Genomic DNA, 21,772 nt, shown 5'->3' with positions numbered 1-21,772 from the left:
TGACTGCAGTTTGACTTTTAGAGTTCAGTGACGTCACTGCAGATTATTGTGTCTCTGTGTCACACATGAGATCGGACTGGACTGCATCAGATGAAATGACTGATGTGTAATCCTCAGAGCAGTGATGGTGGAGTTAGGATCAGTGATGTCATGATATCACATTTACACAACACTACATGGCCAAAAGAACTCAAGATGATGAAATGATCATGACATCTATTGAAATGTTTCTGTCAGGCAAACGAAAGTTGTAACTATTGTCTAAAGAAAATAAGTGTGATATATGTACACAATATTGATCATTCTGGATTTAATATCACAATTAGTGTCAGTATGTTGTGTCAATGAGGAAGTTGTGATAGTTGTGGTGATTGTAGGAGTCTTGACTTTTGTTTTGTAGTTTAAAACATTCATTTCCAGTCAAAGGTTTAGACACTCTTGACTTGAAGGGATCGTTCAACCAAAAACTCAAATTTGCAGTTTATTTACTCACTCCCATGCCATCCCACATGGTGACATTTTGACTTGAGTAGAACCATAAATAAGATGTTTTGGTAAATCTGCTGCCCTCTCTGCTTCATATAATGGGAGTCTATGGGGTCTTACAGAGCGTTCCCACCAAACACGAATGAAACACGCTATTCGCACGTAGTTGGATGCTTGAACATTTTGAGTCAACTCGTTTACTTCTGAGTTTATTTGGAATTTGCTTCATTCCCGCGTGAAATTCTTTTTCACATTTTTTACAATTTACCAGATTGTCCAACCTCCTCACTCACTTTCGTCCATGAAGATCCTTTTTCTTCCTGTTTCGATAAAAGTAAGATGTATCGTACAGCTCCAGGTATCCACATACAGCAACGATCATTTTGTCCTCCATTGTTGTTTTGGATTTCTATCATGTCACTACTAGAGCAAGCTCCTGATTGGTTAACGCGGCGAATCGTGTAATGCATGCTGCCGCCAATTCTACCTAGTTATGGATTTATGGGTATGAATTATTTAGTTTTGAGTAGGTTAAGAAAAGCACTCCACATGAGAACTCCTTTGATACTGTTGAAATTTTGGTTGAGAAAATCACGTTACCTTTAACAAGACAAAATGACTTAACTGTACTCCTCACTTCTATCCAGAACATCTGCTAAATACTTAAATTCAAATTTGATTGAATCATTCTTGTATATTCATTGATGTAATAGTTTTGATGACTTCTCTCTTCACAGGTGTGTGTAACGTTTGACTGCTAGTGTATGAAATGTTCATCTGCAGCATCTACTAACACAGTTGGCTTAGTGTCAGGATGGCTTTCTTTGCTGTGGGTTTGTGGGAGGGTTCAGGGTCACTGTTGTAATTGTTTCGTTGGTTTTTTGTGTGTGTTGAATGCTGGATCAGGTCATGAGACGAGACGGTTCTGCTGCTTACACAGTGAATGTGTTTCATCATCAGATGACACACACACACATGTAAATCATTGCTCTGTTTCTCAATCTCTTCTTCTGTATTTGCTGCGCTGATCTGTGAAAAGCTGTTTGAAATGAACTGATCATCATGGTGATGTAGAGTAAATGTGAAAAATAATGGTCCAGTGAGGATTTTCAGTAGTGTACAGTCTCAGAGCAAATAGAAAGATCTTTTGGTTATATTTGACCCTGTCTTTACTCTCTTTACCTGTGATGTGATGAAGATAATTGTGTGTTTTAATGCCCTGTGATAAATGGATTAACTCGCTGAAAAATCATTTCTGTTGGTGGAAGATCTCAAACGCTTGAGTAGAGACCTGCAGAGAGATGCTGCTGAATTCAACAATCTCTAGCCCCTTACCCTAACCATCAGAAGTGAGTACCTGACCCTAACCCTCACCCTAAACCGAACCTAAACCTGATTATAACCTAAACCCTATAACCTTTTAAGGGGTCTCAGAAAATGAGGACCGGCCAAAATGGAATCTCTTAGTCCTCACTCTGCTGGTCTAAAACTCAAACTGGTCCTTATAAAGATAGATGTACAAGTAAAGACATTTGCACACACAAAAAAACACACACATTAAAGCACATGTGGTGCTGCCTTTAGGTGATAGTAAGTTTTCTCACAACATTTGTTTTTGTTGATACAAACTGCTTTGACCAATCATAGTTTCACAATGTAAATATGAAACGATGATGACAGCTTCACAAAACTACTACAGCAGTAGCTCACAACAAAACCATATAAAAATACCAGCACATGACTTATGAGGAATGAAACCCTCTCGTTGCCCTTGGAAGAATATTGCCATTATCTGGAGTTATGAGGGAAGCCAGAAAACATTAGCTGCAGTCCAGAAGACTCAAATGCCACACATGTGATTGATCTGCTCCTCATCAGGTTTATTTTTCTCCTCTGCACTGTTGTGTGTTGATGGTCAAAATGGTCTTTGGTTGCAGCTTGCGGTAACATGTATGTCTTCCATCCACAAGTAAAACATGGCTATAGAAAACATTGATAAACACTTTTATAAATAAGAACATCTGTATTTGTGCTGTGCTTTTAATCACAGTGTTCGTTATCTGACAGATAATGTTTTCTTTTTAAACAAAAGGAAATCATGAAGATCAGTCAAAAGCTACACTCACAGAGCACACGAGCTTTTACACAGCAGGAGAACCGATAGCTCACTCTATAATTCATGGATTTGTATTTGCCCTTTATTAATATTTACCATAAGACCTCCATAGTTTATCTGTCAGTGCTGTGTGTCCAGACATTTGAAATGTTTTGTTTAGGTCACACATGTTTTGCGGTATCATGCATGCAGATCACTGATCTATAGAAATGATTGGATGATTCGTGACGTCATGCACTGAAGCAACTGCGCCACCATGTTGGGATGCCCAAATGTTCTATTAAATGACTAGGGAGTTATCACACACTAACAGTGTTGGGCAAGTTCCGCAGAAAAGTAATTATTCACAAGTTACTAATGAGATATTAAATAGTGTCATTAGATTACTGTTCATATTACTCTCTTCACAAAGTATTCAATTACTAATTGCTGATGACTTTCTATATCCTGCATCAACCTTGATGAGTTCAGTGATTCAAGGACAGACATAAAACGGCTCTTTTAATTCATTCAAATCGGAAATATAAAGATACATGAAGTATTATTATTAATAACAAATGTGAGAATTATACATTAAAGCACAGATTATAATGTTAGATTTTAAATTTTGATGTCAATTCCACTATTGCAAACACATATATACTACACACAGTATTTGGTTGAATTACATCAGAAGTAGCTGTTATTAAATTACAGACAAAATAAGAGTAATCCCTTACTTAACTTTTTAAAGAGAAAGTAATTAAATTACAGTAACGAAATACTAAGTAACTAGTGACACCCAACACTGCACATTAATGACAAAAGAGTTACTTACCAGTCCCCGTTTTTACATCTGAAGTCTCGAGACATTTGCGTTGTAAGAATGTACTGTAAGTATGTAAATGGTTAATTATTAAAAGTCTGGGATTTTCCCGTCTTATTAGATATAGAGTGAGTTACATTCATTTGAATGACAGTACCTACCGCACATATCAGATCATCAGACTCACGCAACGCCTCAGCATATGACAAATGTGCTTATTCCGAAATCAAAATACAGATAAATACAGGCCGAATATGTTCTTTAAGTCATGAATCTTTATTATTAAACATGTGGCATTACAACAGTGTGGAATAAACACTCACCAACAATGCATTGATTTTGGTATACGTCGCAATTCTACCCAAATAAACATAAACATTGGAAAAACATCAGAAGAAACAATTAATTTAAACACACAGGTGAACTTAAATCTGATTGTGTGCCTAATAAGCAGAAAAACATGGTCATTTTGACTAAGTCAATGGTGCTCTCTGTCAGTTGGGCATCTCTGTCAGTTGGGTTCACCTCCTGCCGTTGGTTTAGTGTTCTAGCCGCAATCCAGTCATTTATATAGTTCAGTGATGCTCTTTTCAACTGTCAATCGTGTTTTGTTGTACAACCATCTCAGCAGCTATTTATGATTTGATAGTGAAGATACAGACACGGTCTTGTAGTGTGGAACAATATCAGCTTTCTTTAGCTGAATCTTTGACTGGGTGGCCGTGAAAAAGCCTTTATGTTATTTAGAAGCACAAGTGATATGTATAAATAAACCGCTGTAGCTGTGGCTTTACTAAACACCATCATTAACATTTCATACATGCTATTATTGTTTGTGACACACAATAGTCATATGACTCGAGGGCTCACATCGACTCATTGTCAGTCGAGAGCCCTTCAGCCCAGTACGCTGCTGTCCTCAGATCAGGAGATCAGGTTTTCAGCAGAAACTCTCCTAGACTCATTTCATTCTGTAAGCGTTAGAACAGTAGAGATTGAATCTGATCGTGTCTCTAGAAGAAAACTCTAGCGAATCCAAGTTGTTTGTAATTGTGCTGCTGGTATAAATGAGGTCGATATCTTTTGGGAGTTTGTTTTTTCAGAAGCGCTTCTTCACTGTGTTCTCATTTGTCATCTCACAGTAAACACTTTAAACGGCGCTCAACGCACCAGTTTACTCTATTTCTGTGTTGCGCAGGGAAAATAACTCTCATTAGCTTGTTTCTCTAACTCTACCTATGACCTAAACAGTGAATTAAACATCTTTTTGGTTCTTTTTTTTGGTTCTTTTATTCATTTGGAACTTGATGGAAAGAAAACAGAATAGTTATAATTTGCCAGTTATTAACAAACCAACAGCTATTGGAAATCATAATATGTTTGTCTGTCATTAAAGATCATAAACATATTGGATTTATAGGATCAGAGAATCTCTGAAAGAAGACAACAACACATGATTTGTAAGCTTTAAACTGAATGGATGCACAGATCTCTAATAGTTTCTAATTGACATTAAACAATATTGACTGCGTTAACATTCACAGTCTTACTCCAATTATGCTTAGTACGCTGATAATGCGTAAGGTCATGTAAATGCGTAAAACGGTTTTCTTTTATCATGGAAAGCTCATAAATGGTTTAAGCAAAACCCGCTCATCAGAGGTAGTTTTTGCACATTACTCTGATTTCGTGCTGCATGTCTTGCACGCCTTTTCTCTCAGTTTTGTTCATGTGCGCATGTCTGACAGCGCAATAGTAAAAGTCTCAAATGGAAGTTATTGTAAAATAACCCATAAAAGTCCTCTTTAGAATCATGCAGTTGATGTAGAAACGTTAAAATGAAGAACTATTGTTGCATGTGCATGTACTGCGGACATGAGAAGAGGTATAAAAATACAGCTTCTGACCGTTTTCCCGCTGCATTTTTCATGACTAAACAGACTATTGACGGAGACGTCACTGCACACAATCAAACAGTCTCAAACTTCCATGTTAACGCGGTTTTATGAGTTGCCATTTTATTACTATGCATGTAAACGCTTGAAAACAGGTTTGTTTTTAAGCTGATGTTTGATAGATATCCGTTTATTTTGTGCATGTGAATGCACTCATGGAGTCTGATGAGATATGTGTTGTTATTATGTGTCTGGAGTTGAGATCGTTGAGCTTCTTCTAGTGTTCAGTTTATCAGCCGTATGCTGCACAATCAACTGATCACAAAACAACAAGCTCTGTTGTGTTTGCTTCTTTAGCCCATCACAAGTGTTAAGTAACAGTTTTGAAGTATTCACAGTTCACACACACACGTCACATATATATTGTGTAGGTTGAGGAGATCTAGGAGAATGTTGAGATGTTCTTGAGTAAGTGATGTTTGGTGCAGCAGCCGTCAGAATGAATTGGCATGTTTGTGAGGTGTGGGCACTATCAGCTCTTTCCAGCTGTATGATCAGACACGGTGTTCAGAAACACATCCTCATTATGTTTGGAGAGGACTGGAAAAGCCCCAGACGGAGTCTCACCTCATTGAATAGAATAACCCAACACATCCCGACTCGTTCTTTGTTTGTAGTGATGCCGGAGCCCTTTGTCTGTATGAGAGGCGTGCAGCGTGTTTACACTGACATCTCTGATCTATGTTCACACTGCAGTGTTTCTTCATCAGACGCTTGTGATGATGATGATGTCATTGAGTCTTGAGACCATAGAGCTACTAGAAGGACATCTGCAGGCTTACAGGAGCTCTGGACATATAGATATTATCCATCATGATGATCCTTTAACGCATTAGATTAGGGCTGAATCGATTCCTCCAGTTACTTGAGTAATTTGAATACAAAAAATCAAAAGCTTTGTTTAATCCATTTAACTACATAACACATTGTGCTTTGCCTTTCCCCCACGGACCGTTATTACTGACGCACAGCCCCATAAACTCTATACATGTTACACAAATCGCACACATTCAACGTCAGACACACGCATGTCTTATGCTGATAGCAAAAAATAACATGCTTATTGAAATGGTGAACTTCTATTTTACTTACTTTTAGCCTATTTTGGCTGCATTGAGTCCATAAAACAAGTGGATGCCGAATCCTGTTATTTACACATGTCATCTGTCTGGAACCTCGTCCCCAGAGTTGCTCTGAAAGTTTATTTCACAAACATTTTATTGTTTGAGTGAAGAAACAGAAATACTAATAAGAAGTGTCTTCCCACAACCTCCCAAAATAAAAGTCCTGTTAACTTGGTATTTTATGTGGACAAATATATTGCTATTTACTGGAAAAAAATAAACTTAAACTAATTTAGATTAACTGAAAGCATCATGCATAAGATGAAGTTAGTTGTTTACCTTTTAAGTTATTCTTTCTGCCTTTATTAATACTTGTTATTTTTAAATTTGTATTATATTGCATTTTGAGTGTAATATGGCAATGTAATGTATAAAATGGGTTAACTTTTCACAGATATTAATGTATGCAATTTCAGCATTAAAAAAAAATCTAAAACGGAAACAAATGAGTTGTTCATTTTAAGAGACCTGTCTTATTTTCTTTTGTATATTTAATATTGCTCTTTAATAAAGAAAAAGTATTTATTATCTGAATACCCGACTAATCAATGGAAAATTCAATAGAATACTCGATTAATAAAATAATCAATAGCTGCACCACTACTGGATAAAGATGTTTTAGTAGAATAATGTTTAGTCTAATAATGGGTCATTATTAGGGATGAGTCACAAATTTCGAATATTCGATTCGATTCTTTAATTATAGAATTTCGAATAGTGTGTTCGATCTTAAAAAATTTGCTGTGTTTTCACGCATAACGTGTTCAAGTAACCAAAGGGTGGCGCTGTAACCAACCAATTTGGATGCCAAACGGGGCGGAGCGGCTTCAATTACTAAAATGATCGCTAAGGATGTGCTTCCGATTGGCTTTGTCGAAGGAGAGGGCTTTAAAAATCTTATGGAGTTTGTACAGCCCGAGTTTACTGTTCGTTTAGAAATACGATCACTGCCAGACTGGAGAAACTTTTTCATGACAATAGAAACTGAAGCCTTTAGAGCTGTTAATTCATGAAATCGTTCCGGATTGTTAATAAATGCCGTCATTCGGTTAATATATTTTAACACGTTTTAAGTCTGGTCTAAAATCTTTATGGCTTTATTATATGTTCCTTGATCACCACACTGCTGTTTTTTAGTTGGTATAAATGCGCATGCTCATATTTTACAAGGAAATGTCCTAGCATTATGAGGTACGACATACTGTTAATAAGTGCCGTCATTCGGTTGTTAATATATTAATGTCTCAGCGCGTTATCTTAATGCATGGCTTTATGTAAGATTGCCTATTCCATAATAACTAAAGCAGTGTGTCGTCATGGATTTAAAGCTTAAATGGGGGGGAGGGGTGCGAATTTCGAATAATCTTCGAATAGTTCTCATTGATCTTCGAATATTATTTTTGCTTTAAATGCTCATCCCTCGTCATTATCACAAAACATTGAAAACAAAATCCTAAATAGCAGCTGTACGTAGTGCGTACATTAGTAAAGCAGCTGTGTAATAATGACATGATTTTAAAAAGACAAAAAAAAAGTGTTTAGCACAGAATACTGAATGAAATGGCTTGCACAGTGTTGTGTCATATTGATAAAAAATGAGTTACGTCCTCCTCGTCTCCTGATGGCTTGTAACCTTGACAACATGACCATCATCATAATGTGTTGGGAATCTCGCTCAGTATTTTTCATAGTAAGGTGTGTTTCTGCTGATTCTGTGGCAGATTGTCAGAGGAACAGAATTGTGAGGTCAGGAGGCGATTCTCTCCGAGGTCAAAGAGCTTCCAGCTTTTATTCTTCTGTCCTTCAGAGGTCAACCCTTCTCACACAAAGCTCATTGTTCATATGGAAATTAAGAATTTTGTTTTTACCCATGCAGCATTGCTTCAAATCAGACAAACAGAATTTTTTTAATTAGAAGGCTAATAATTCATCCTCCTGACTGCTGTAGAGAAAGTTTCTGTGTGTTAGATGGACAGATGATCAACATTCATCACCAGTCAAGGAAATGATGTGAAGTTGTGTAGTTCTTGTCATTGATCACTGTGTGTTTAGGACAGAGCTCAATGAGACGAGAGAACTGGAACATTCTCACACTTTCATTCTTGTCTTTGAAGATGGGACGATACAGCGGCAGGTCAGCCAGCTCTGCTTCAGTGTTGAAGAGAGAGAACTTTGAAACATGCTTTGAGCAGGATTACATTTCTCACAGGAGATCTCATCTGCTTCTGCTAACACCAAACACTATTACAAACAAGTTTGTGATTGATTTGAGGGGTGAGAGATATGATTATATATAGATTGCATTCCTGTAGCTCAGTGGTAAGAGCAAGGTTGTGGGTTTGATCCCAGGGGATTGCATATGCCTATGTAAAATGTATAGGATAAAGCAATGTAAGTCGCTTTGGATAAAAGCGTCTGCCAAATGCCTAAATGTATAAATGTAAATGTAGATTGTGGCCAAGGATATTCTTTCCTGACCGCTAGACATTTTTAGGGCTGCTTGATTAAAACAAAAAATCGTAATCAACATTATTTTGGCTAATAATAAGATCACGGTTATTTAACACGATTACTCACTGACATTCTAAACAACATAGAAATGAATAAAACAAATATATTTTAAACTTTAAATTCAACTGAAAAATAAATGGAAATAACAGCACAGGTGAACCGCTTGTAAAGGAAAGGGGTGCGCTGTGGATTTATACCAAAAAGGATTGATCTCGATTATTTAGTTTTTGTACCCCTAAACGCCAAAATTGACGATTAAGATGAATTTTTGATGAATTGCACATCCCTACTTTATTGTGTACATTGTGTTATATGTTTGTGTGGTCACGTCTCCTTAGTGTTTTGACACAGAGAAACGACTGAATGAGACAAATACTGCAGAGATAGAATGTCATTCTTGTGACAGTACTGAATAAACATCAGATACTCATGCGTGTGTCGCGTGTTCTAAATCTTCACACAGTACAGACACTCTGAATTATTACATAAATCTTTCTATTAATGTAAACAGAGTTATAACAGTGGAGGGAAATGCTGTCATTTGTGTTTTAGTTCATATTTCGTCAGTCATGACTTGAGGGCTTAGAATGATGCACTCAAAAAAATACTGTGTTGATTTCAACTAACCGTTGGGTTAAATTAACCTAAAAAATGATTTTATATGTGACACAACTGCTGAGAATTTCCCTTACTGTAAGTATATTGTTGACCTTATTTTAGTAAATAAACCAGCTGTCATGCCAACATTTGCATGACCTAACTCAGACGCTCCAGGAGTAGCCAGTGAAGTTGAGAGGACATGTGATCTCTGACATCACTCAGTCAACAACCTTGAGGTCAGAGTTCATGACCTTTCTGAAGTCAGTAATACCAATACAAATGACATTAGACAGTTCACAAAACCAGCGTCCAAAAAAAATAGTTGAGTAACATAACATTGTTTAAAATTGAAGTATTTTTCAGCAAAGTAAACAATCAAAGATAAGAAGTGAGTGATTAATTAGCAGAGTTTTCATTGATTGTCTTGTCAGTGTTGTTGTGATGAATGGCAGTGATTTAACAGCAGGTGTATTCGACCGCTCAATAGATGTTTGTCTTCAGTAGACAGACACTGACGCTGATTTGTTTTCAGTCGTTTTCAATAATTTTCAAGTAGGGATGGGCGATATATATCACGATTCACGCTAATTATACATGTCTAAATCGATCCTGAAATCAATTTGATGTTTTATGCACATCTCTTCCGTGTACTACGGCTGTTTGATCAGTAGGAAGTGTTGCTCGATCTTAAATCACTACGACATTGAGTCGTTTATAGCGTGTATTTGAAAAAGCAACACTCGTCTATCATCAATACTATAACTCAATTTTATTATCATGAAAATAGCTGAAAAGGTTTGAAGAACAGGGATAGAATATGACCTTAGGCATTTCCTGGAACTAATCGTTCTTTTTCTGTTACCCATATTCTGAATTTCTGCACAAGAGCACCCTCTGGCTTTCAGATGTGACGGCATTTAACCGTCATTGAGAAACTGAGACCATAAGAATTGTACGATATATCGCCCAGCGCAATTTTCAAGTCAACCTTTAATTAGAAATGGAAACAGTTTTTTTATGAGCATTGTTTGTATATGATGACTAAATGTATATTGTTGTCTGTTTTTGTTTGGAGCTTAAATAGTCTTGAAAAGTGTGGAGATCTTGTCCCATTAACACATTTCCTTAGGAGCTGTCTGTAACATCAATATATTTGCAATTTATCATAATATCTTGTAGTACTATTTGTAGATTTTCATGTTTGTTTTAAGATATTTGAACACACACACAGAGTTGTGTGTCTGATTTGCAGTAGTCTGTTCATATGAGTGGAAAATAAACATGTTTCTTCTGGTTGTGGTGTGGAACAGAGTTCAGACGTCTGGATCTCAGCGGGTCTCCTGGCAAACGCATGCAGACGTGTGAAGGTCTGTGGACGGATGATTGTGGGGGAGGACGCAGTGCGGATTGGTCATTCATGCTCTTGTGTTTATGACGTCACACTCGGTGAATAGCTGTGTGTAAAGTGCTTTATCAACTCTGATGATGTGTTCTTATGTTCAGTGGTAAAGTACTCTCTCTCCTGACCCAGTTCAATATGCAGAGTCAAGTATAAATATCTTTACTCTGTTTGTTTCCTTGAACTGCTGCTGAACACACTTAAGCTTTTTCAAATCACTTTGTTGTTATTATTATGATTATTTCAGCTATTCATTAGACTGTGAGGAGACATCATACGACATGTCAACCTCTCCTGATGATGGATGACATTCCTCCTTACAAACAGACCTGCCGTGTGATCTCTTGAGGGTTGAAGCAGACGCTTCTTTCACAGGATGATGATGACAGAGACAGAAGAAGATGAAAGGTCTTTGCTGCTGTCTCACTCATATTACTGACTGCTGTTGTTCTGGAACATCTAACGGGACTAAATGGGCTCAAATGATTGCTTACGTCTTCTGTTGCTCATGTGATCTGATGGCAGTAAAACCGCCAAATAAACACAAATGATGGGAATGAGACGCTATAGTTCAATCTCAAAGCATCAAATCAACAACAGACAGAGAGGAAATCATCAAATAAGATCAAGTCCCTTTCTTTTCTATTTACAGTATTATATTTCACGGCATTATTCAAGATTTTGAAGTGGTTTTAATAAATAAAACATGTTGTAGGCGTGATGTATTCTGTGATAGAAATGAATTGAAGTGATAAATGCTGTAAGTGACATGTACAACAGGGTTTTTCCTGCATAGAGAAATTAGAAGCGGTCGCCTCTGTCAAATGTCGTGCCGCCTCAGGCTCTCGTCAAAATTATGTTGTGAGTCTTCAGAAGAAATGCTGTGTGCATTTAACAGACAGTCATTTGTAACTGTAGTTGCGACATTACGCCACAGTGGAGGCGCGTCTTCGTATTCAGCACAACGAGGCGCTAAAAAGAGTTGAAGAACAAGAGCCAGCCTGTGTTTCACGGCTGTTTTATTGCGTCCAAGTTTCGTTTAATTTCTTGAAATGTCTTAAATTTACATGACGTCCATTATTGTAATGTCTTTAGCTGTGCAGTTGGATCGTTGAATCAGCGTCTACTGTACACAGCGAGTTGGAATGACTCATTTGAACAGATTCATTTAAACTATTGAACTTTTCAGTCACTAGCGGATACAAGAGATCATTGAATCATTTAAAGTGAACCACAGAGAATGCAAGATTTGAATGAGCTTTGCTCATTTAGAAAGACTGCTTAATTCAGTTGGCTATTGTGGGTTGAAAATTTTGTTGAAAATGATAAAAAAGCTGTATTTGATAAAAAAACATTTCTGTTGGTTAAATAAAAGTAACGTTTTTATATATCTTCATAGTTGTCATTTTTATCTAATTTTATTAGAACTTTAAACTCAAAGTCACTTTGGTTAAGCAACTTAAAGGTACGGTAGGCCTAAGTGTGTGTGTGTGTGTACAAGATCAGAACGTCACCATCTCCGCGTCATTTTGATCCAAGAAAAACCCTGGTACAAGTGTTCAGCAGTGAAGACATTCATGTCAACTTTACATGTTTAGTTGTTTGTCAAGTTGACAATGCGGTGGATTTTGCGGCGCTTCAGATAACAGTTGAATAGAAGGGATGTACACCGTCTACACAACGCACGCAGCAGTGCAGAACCCATTATAAACATAATGCGCTGTGATGTGACATGACAAACACCTTGTCTTTTGTCGCATGGGATCACGCCGCTCGTGTGTGCTGTGGGCAGGGTTGTTTATTTTGAATGTTAGCAAACAGTTTACTTCATGGCTCCTTTAACAAGAAGCTAATTCGTCTTCATCACAGGTAGCACACAATATTAGAACTTAATCCTGTATTGTTTTGTGTTCACGCCGCACATCATATGTCAACTGTGAAGTGTGTTCGTTTTGTTCCTCAGAACAGAGTCGTGAAGAGAAGCGAGGTCGGTTGTTTATGTTTGAGAGAGATGGTTGTGCTGCTATGATAATGCTGTTGCCTGGCAACAAGAGTAAGCTCAGATTCTTCAGTGTGAATGTAATGTAGAAAAAGCATGGAGCTCTCGCCAGCCCAGAATAACTCAACACAGCTGTCACACATGTTTTTAATCTGACGCTCTGATTGGTTGATTTTACACGCCTCTCAGAATTATTCAGTCAATTCGTCAGCTAATGAAGTCGTGTTTGATACAGTGAGCACTTCTGAGGAACAACTGCTCTCTCTCTCTCTATCTCTCTCTCTCTCTCTCTATCTCTCTCTATCTCTCTCTCTCTCAAGATTCAAGATTCAAAGGAGCTTTATTGGCTTGATAAAATAAAATTTACATTGGCAAAGCACAAGATTAAATATAAACATGCAGAAATACAGATTAAGATAAAAAATAAAATAGAATAAAATTAAAAGTCTATAAGTAAAAATCTCTCTATATATACATCTCAATATAAACAGAAAAAGAGTTTTAATTAAAGTTCTCAATAAGGGTGACAGTGTCAGTTTGTGTGTGTTGTCCTGTCAGTGTTGTGTTGTGTTGTGCTGGTTGTTCTTTGGTCGTGGCAGGACTTGACATATCTTGCAGCAGGTTTGAGCTTCTTGACTTTTCTCCCAGTATGTATGAGATCTTGTCCTTTTGTTGAAACTGGTCAAAGTCTTTGTGTAAGTTTGTAAACTGGGGGAAGAATGTTTCTCTGATGTGTGTGTAGTTGGGACAGGAGAGGAGAAAGTGCAGCTCTGTTTCCACTTGATTGTGTGTGCAGTGTGGACACAGTCGCTCTTCTCTCGGTGTCCATGTGTGTCTGTGTCTGCCCGTCTCTACAGTGAGCTGGTGATCACTGAGTCTGTACATGCTCAACACTTTTCTTAGTTTAGGGTCTGATACGCTTGTGAGCTATTCTGACACTTTATATTCTCTCTTTAGTGACAGATAGCATTCCACTTTACTTTGCTGAGCTGTTGCTTCTGTCCAGTGTTGGAGATATTTCTCTTTTTGTCTTTTCATCATTTGGTTTAGTCTGGCTGGGGTTTGGGGTTGACTTGGGCATGTTTGGGGTTGTAGAGTTAGTTGTGAGATCAGTTGGATGAAGGGGTTTCTCTCTGGGCTCAGCTCTTGATGACTTAAGGCTTTGTGATGGAGTGTGTCTGTGTCGCTGTTCTTAAGGTGTGTGTAGAATTTTAAAGCTCTTTTTTGTATTTTAATGATTAGAGGATACAGTCCTAATTCTGCTCTGCAGGCGTTGTTTGGAGTTTTTCTCTGTACCCGTAGAATGTTTTAACACATTTATGTTTGCAGAATCTCTATTGGGTGTTTGTCCCATCTGGTGAACTCTTGGTTGGCGAGAGGACCCCAAACCTCACTTCCATACAGCGCCATTGGTTCTATAATTGATTGTATTATTTTCAGCCAGATTACGGTTGGGATCTCTCTCTCTCTCTCCCTCTCTCTCTCTCTCTTTCTCTCTCTGTCGCTCTCTCTGAGGTGCTGATTCTGTCTGTTTAAGGAGGATGTGATGATGCTGTGATCTGATGATAGACATGTAGATCTCAACACGTGATGAATATCAAGTCACACATCTTCAGCAGACGTGATATCACTGTGAGAACATCGTTACACAAATCAGAGATCAGACTAAACTTTACACACGCACACACTGCAGTAATGCTTGTGAAGCAGCTGTTGCTATGACATCATGATTCTTTCAGCATGACATCACAGAACACTCAGATCTGATCTGCTGTTATTTAATACTAACCACGCTATAATATGACCAAGAGTTTTTCATGTTCCAAGTCATCTCCAGTCATGCATGTTTTATTTCATGCCTTTTAAAAGCTTGATTCATAGTTTTTTTCGGATTCAACATTCAACAGCATTTCCTGCACTGCCAGTGAAACATGTCTTTGCGAACATTAGATGTGTATCCTTACATTCAGTTTGATACACAAACACTTTCATACATTCAGTGTTTAGCTTGCCACGCTCTGATGAATGTGGTGTGGTGTGTAAAGCACATCATGTGTTTGTAATGAAGTCTTGTATAGTATATAGAGTCCTCTGAGAGTCATGAGAGATCACAGTGACGTGAATCTCTGTAGATCCAGTGATCATGTGCTTGTGTGGTGGATCTTCTGAACTCTGATCATCACTGAGGTCAGCAGAAGGTTCTGGTGAAAGTCCATCTGTTCCTCCAATCTGTACGTCTCTTACCTCAGACACAACAACAGTGTCACTGCTCCATCCCACAATGCCATCTGGACCCTGAGAAACCCAGAGCCAACTGAGATATGAGCACCATCAGCATCGTTTATCTGTCTGTGTGTGAGTGTGTGTGTACCCACAAAGATGGCAATATCCAAAATCCTTGTCCTTGTAGGGACATTTTTTGGTCCCCATAAGGAAACAAGCTTTTAAATCTTAAAGAATTAACTTTTTTGAAAATGTAAAACATCAGAAAGTTTTGTGTGATTGTTAGCTCTAGGGGTTGTGAAAATGATATACAGTTTGTACAGTATAAACACCATTGTGTCTATGGAATGTGCCCATAAAACATGGAAACCCAACATGTGTGTGTGTGTGTGTGTGTGTGCATCTTACATTTACATTTAGTCATTTGGCAGACGCTTTTATCCAAAGTGACTTACATTGCTTAATCCTATACATTTTACATAGGCATTTGCAATCCCCTGGGATCGAACCCACAACCTTGCGTTGTTAACACAATGCTCTTACCACTGAGCTACAGGAAAGCATCTCTGCGTGTTATACATCAAATTCAGTTTTTAATCCTGGATTCCGTAATTCCGTACGCGTTTTAAGCATCGTGGAGATCATCTGTCAAACAGATTATCTGATCACTTCTGTCTTAATGAAGTCTCAACTGTTGCTCATTCCCCATCGTTTAATTCATCTGACAGCCGGTTCTAGTCATCTTGTCCTCAGCCCAGTGGAGTTAGAGAGAGAGAGAGAGAGAGAGATAGAGAGAGAGAGATAGAGAGAGAGAGATAGAGAGAGAGATAGAGAGAGAGAGATAGAGAGAGAGAGAGAGAGAGAGAGAGAGAGAGTTTCTTCTAGACAGCAGTGAGATGATCTGTAGAGCAAATGGAGACTTTAAGTTTCACTGCATCTGTATAAGACTAAATGTTGATGAAGCTCTTGATATTAAATCAGTGATGGACAGTCATCATGTAATCTGAGTCGCTGTATGATGAAGCTGAAGTGGCGATGTGATAAAGCAGCTGTTGATGTGAAATCAGACCCTGTGCATCAGATGTTGTGCTCAGACAAACAGTTCCTCACAGATTCTGACAGATGGAATCATGTCTCACACACACACACACACACACGGGCAGAGAGAGGGAGAGGAATTTGTGGGGGATATAAGAGCAGTTTGGACAGTAAATGTGTTTCTGTTAACAGTAAATTATAATTAAATTATATACACTCACCTAAAGGATTATAAGGAACACCTGTTCAATTTCTCATTAATGTAATTATGGTGGTGGTGTAATGGTGTGGGGGATGTTTTCTTGGAACACTTTAGGCCCCTTAGTGCCAATTGGGCATCGTTTAAATGCCACGGCCTACCTGAGCATTGTTTCTGACCATGTCCATCCCTTTATGACCACCATGTACCCATCCTCTGATGGCTACTTCCAGCAGGATAATCCACCATGTAGGGCTGGGCGATATGGCAAAAAAATATATCAACGATATGATGCTTCATATCGTTCGATATCGATAATTATTGACCTTTTTTTTAAGTAAAAATGACAAGTAGAACAGTAAGTGTTTGACCACTGTATTTTAACTGACCCACATTATTAAGGCATACGGCAAATACAATTAGTTTTAGCATTAAAAAAAACTAAAACAATTTTTTTTAAACCAAATATGTTCTTTATGTCTTCTTAAAATGTTACAAAATGTGTTCACTTAATTTAATGTAAACATGGAACAATTGAGGCAAACTTGAGGTTGATCAACAACAGCATCTGTAATAAGTAATAGCAACAAACCTTTATAACAGTAAATAAAAGCCTGACTTCTCCACTATGCTGAACGGCAGCATTTCTTTTGCAATGAAGTACGCTATTGCATGGGTTAGGTCATTATATCGTTTTGAAGATTTGTCATATGGCATTGTTACCGAGTACCTCTTCATCGTGTACTGCTTGTGGGTTGTTTGTTGACTTGAGGTAGATGGGCGACATGATGTATATTCCAAAGTGTTGCAGCGGATTAGATGGTGGAATAAATTGCTTGTGTTTCCTTGCTTAGCCGGGACGTTTTTTTTTTACATCGCTTACACAGTACGTTCTTCTGATGTTGGTCGGAAGAAAGAAGTAAAAAAACTGTCACACTGCCGAGCTGACATCTCGCTTTTTGTTCACAATTTCCGCGCTGACGGCAAGCACGGCACTCATCTTGCACGTGTTCTAATGTCAACATGGCGATGACGCAACCAAATTGAGACTAACGCAACTCGGCAAATGAGATCTTATTGGTTGTTTTCTTGTCAATCGTAAGACGCTCATGTAACAAAACATATTATAGGCTGTTTACGATTTTCGGACGTCACGGGCGCGCACATTTTAAGGAAATTATCTAGCGCTATATCAACCTTTTTTTTATATTGATATCGACAATGTTGCACCGTCGATAAATATCAATATCGTTTTATCGCCCAGCCCTAGCACCATGTCACAAAGCTCCAATCATTTCAAATTGGTTTCTTGAACATGACAATGAGTTCACTGTACTAAAATGGCCCCCACAGTCACCAGATCTCAACCCAATAGAGCATCTTTGGGATGTGGTGGAACGGGAGCTTCGTGCATCCCACAAATCTCGAACAACTGCAAGATGCTATCCTATCAATATGGGCCAACATTTCTAAAGAATGCTTTCACCACCTTGTTGAATCAATGCCACGTAGAATTAAGGCAGTTCTGAAGGCCAAAGGGGGTCAAACACAGTATTAGTATGATGTTCATAATAATCCTTTAGGGGAGTGTACATGTTAAATGTAAATGTTATTTTCAGCATGGATCTCTCGCACACATGGCTGGACATTGATACTGAAGACATGACATTTATAAGCCTATATTTTAGTGAGTGTTACTTGCCCATTATGCTTTCTTTAGATTTTTTTTGTCTGTTGAATAATTTAAAGACAGATGTTTTCTGGATTCACTTTTTTTCCGTTTTTATGATACAATGGGAATATTTTTGCTCACATGCAAAATAGTTCAGTGTACTGATGCTTTCACTCATGAACTATAGTAAGACACTTAGATACTACAGTGTTGTTTCACCTGGGTGTAATGCAAAACTATATGTGAATATAAACCAAATATGTTAATATCTCTCCAGTGCATTTATTTTTACTTAAATACTACTTTTTTTTCTCGTTTTACTAGAACATTTTACTTTTTAATAAAGGAAATAGCATAATCTTCTATAGTTTATTCATGGGGGTGTGTCATAGTTAATTTTTAGTTAACCAGACTTTATTTTGACGGGTTGTTACAAAGACCTTTTTGGTGTATGTTTGACAGTAGCTTTAGTCAAATGAAGCGGTGAAATGCTCATGAAGTAAACACTCAGAGCAGCTCTTGACATGTGCTCTTATCCTCATGAAGTGAGATGCTAAAAACAAATGTTTCATGCGTTACAGTAACGTTACAGGAAACAGATCAAATCCTTCATTCAGAGATACAAAGAACACACTTATGGTATTTATAGCACAAGTTGAATTTTATTGGCTGTTTAGTGCTATTTTCCGATTTAAAAGTTCTAATTTTACAAGATTTTGCGCCATTCCGGGTCATACTTTAAATTCCATTTTAATGCATGGATTCCATGATTCCGTCCGTGTTTTCCGCATCACAGAAATCATATGTCCCGAACTATAACAAAACATTCACTGATGCTCAGGAGAACAACACTCAACATTAAGAGACTTTTGAACAGCATGATCAATGTTAACTGTTTTTTAATTGATCGTGCCCTTCAGAAACTACATAAGACGTTTAATTAAGCAGACGGACCTCTGTTTGTGAAGTAATGAACCTCTATCTGAACACAACACAAGTGTATGAGGACTTTTATTAATGTAGTGTTTTTGTTTTGTGTCTACATGTTTTACATCACTTTGTGAACTACATTTCTTCTCTTTTAATATTGAGAAGCAGATTTGCTAGAGATGTTCTGTGTGTAATGTAAATGTTCTCTCAGTTTTCTCTGTAATGACATCAGGCGATGAAAAAGCATAAATCCTTGTAATAGCTTTATAGTCTTCTGCTCACCTCGAGTCTGAAATGGAGCTCACCGCAGAGACAAGCGTCTTTTTCACACATCAGCATTATGATCACATTATACACGGGTGCACATGTTGATCAGCAGGGGTTTACTTCATCTCTGCCAGCCAATCACACGGCCCCATTCAGCTGATGAAGTGTGTGTATGTGTGTAGATATGATATGCTAATGTGTGGAGCTCTAAATGTGATGTGCACAGATCTCTCTGGGTTTAGCTGAACGACTCTTCTTTCTAATTGAAAAATTCACACAAGCCGTCTAATTTATGTCATTTCAGGGTGGATGTGCATTTTCCGATTTTTTCTGAGGATTATGAGGGCACAGGAATTTAAAAAAGAAAATGACTCTCATTGATATGCTATTTGATCTAAAAGCTGCAATATTTCATGAAAAAATAAGAATTGTCATTTTAAATTTCACTGGGACTTTAAACTTTGTGTCAAGTGTAAAATACAACCTAACCCAGAGAAAAACATTCAGTCACCCTGTTTGTGATCTAAATAACAAGAGACAAACACCAGCATCAGTCCAGTACTAATGTTCTTCATATATCACATAAGATATTCTGTAAAATCACTTGTGTACTCTTCAGAGGAGTCTGAACATGTTTAAACACGCATGACATACAGAACACAGACAGCAGGTGTTCATCTGGAAGTGTAATGTTTATATGATGAGCAAGAATCTACATGTCTCATGAGGGGTGAGTTTTTTTTTTTACTGCCCCTTCACATTAAAACAAGAGCAGAATGAAGAAAAACTCTGTGTATGTAAGTCTGAGAGACTTTCTATATTGAGAGCCATCACGATGTTGGGCTATCATCGTGGTTCCCCTGCATGACATCATCAGGAGGTTCCGCTGTCGTCTGCACATCCGGTCCAGCACAACAAATGTTGACAGCCGAGTCCACAGTATGACTTTCTGCGCATGTGTCGAACTCGTTCATTAGTGCTTTTCTGCGGTCAAGTATGATTTGAAAGCTGATTTTGAAAGAAAGAAAGAAAGAAAGAAAGAGATAGAAAAAGAGAAAGAAAGAAAGAAAAAAGTAATAAAGAGAGAGAAAGAAAGAAAGAAAGAAAGAAAAAAGTAATAGAGAGAGAGGGAAGTAAAAGAAAGGCAAGACTAGAAATGAATAGAATAGCTGTATTGTCAGTGCACAGCTGTAGACTTTCGAGCAGAAGTAGATTAGACAGATTCTTGTGTCAGATTGAAGACATCAAGTGTGATGAATATAAAGTGTTGATGATGTGAGTTCAGAGGACAGCAGCGGTGCAGAAGTGATCTGATGATATTTATTTCTGCTGTAAACCTCTGTGAGGGGTTAAAGATAAAGGTGGTGTTGCTTTTTCAGTGTGTGAACATGATGTGTAGGGATGGATATCGTTAAGGTGTTAACGGTACTACTACTTTTATCGATACCACTTAACGATCCGGTACTTTAACGGTACTCTTATCGGTACTTTTTGTTGTGTTTTTTTATGAAAGACAAAACTAAAGCTGGAGTTTTTTTTCACTATTTAAAACATTCTCATTCTTTACATCCGTTGACCTAACATATCTTAATGCAGGTAAAATATGACTCATACCCGCCTATTATTCATAGAGAATTAAAATAAAATGCATGTGGTCCTAAATTTGTTTGAGTTTTTTGTTGTTTTTGTTTAATAATAATAAAGAAATGGTATTCCAATTACGTGTTGTGGCTGGAGATCTTACCTTTTGTGATGATGTGTGTAGTGTAGCACATATTTCCTTCATTTGTGTGTTTGTGCATTTAGTACTTATGATAAATAGGGACATAATATGTATAAACACACAAACACAAAAAAGTTTATGTATTTCTTCGCTACAAATTAATTTTTTAGGTAAGCTCTGATTAATAATTTATTATTATTTATCCATTTTAAATGCAGTACTGTGAAAGCATATTTTATGTTTAAGATTTATTTAGGCTACTGCTGATAAATATGTAGGCTATTTTTTATGTGATGTGTGTTTATTAAATTATTACATACTAATTTAAAGAAATCTTATGCAATGTTTATGTCCGTGTTATTTCGGAAGACTGCTAGGCTACACACATACCTGAGGACGTGGATGATGAACTATTAGCTAGCAGGCAGTCGAAAACTTTGCATTTATCAGTCTGCACATAATGCACTTTAGAGACATGTTTAGCCAGATTACTTGTGTTTCCGCTCTTACTAGCAAAAGTCTTGTTGCGCTTATTGCAACGCGCATTATCTGCATCCACTCGAGTAAAATGTAACCAGACTTTAGACCGTTTGATTCTCTCCGCAATCGTCACTCTATTAAGCGCAAGCTCTCGTGTTGTTTGCGCGCGAGCTCTGTGTAGTGTTGCACTGACGGACATTTCGCGTGCGAGATTGCGAATATCAAAAATGCAGGTAAATGTCTTT

At 37.6% G+C, this 21,772-nt stretch overlaps 1 protein-coding gene across 2 annotated transcripts in view; it reads left to right on the top strand.

Moving 5' to 3' along the window:
• The window catches only part of LOC130427280 (E3 ubiquitin-protein ligase SH3RF3-like), a 43,793-nt gene that overhangs the window by 2,014 nt on the left and 20,007 nt on the right, over positions 1–21,772 (top strand). The window lies entirely within an intron of this gene.

Source organism: Triplophysa dalaica, chromosome 8 (assembly GCF_015846415.1).
Source record: "Triplophysa dalaica isolate WHDGS20190420 chromosome 8, ASM1584641v1, whole genome shotgun sequence".
Lineage (NCBI taxonomy): Eukaryota > Metazoa > Chordata > Actinopteri > Cypriniformes > Nemacheilidae > Triplophysa > Triplophysa dalaica.
The sequence above is the reverse complement of the archived record's forward strand: the minus strand, read 5'-3'. Positions and strand labels throughout refer to the sequence as shown.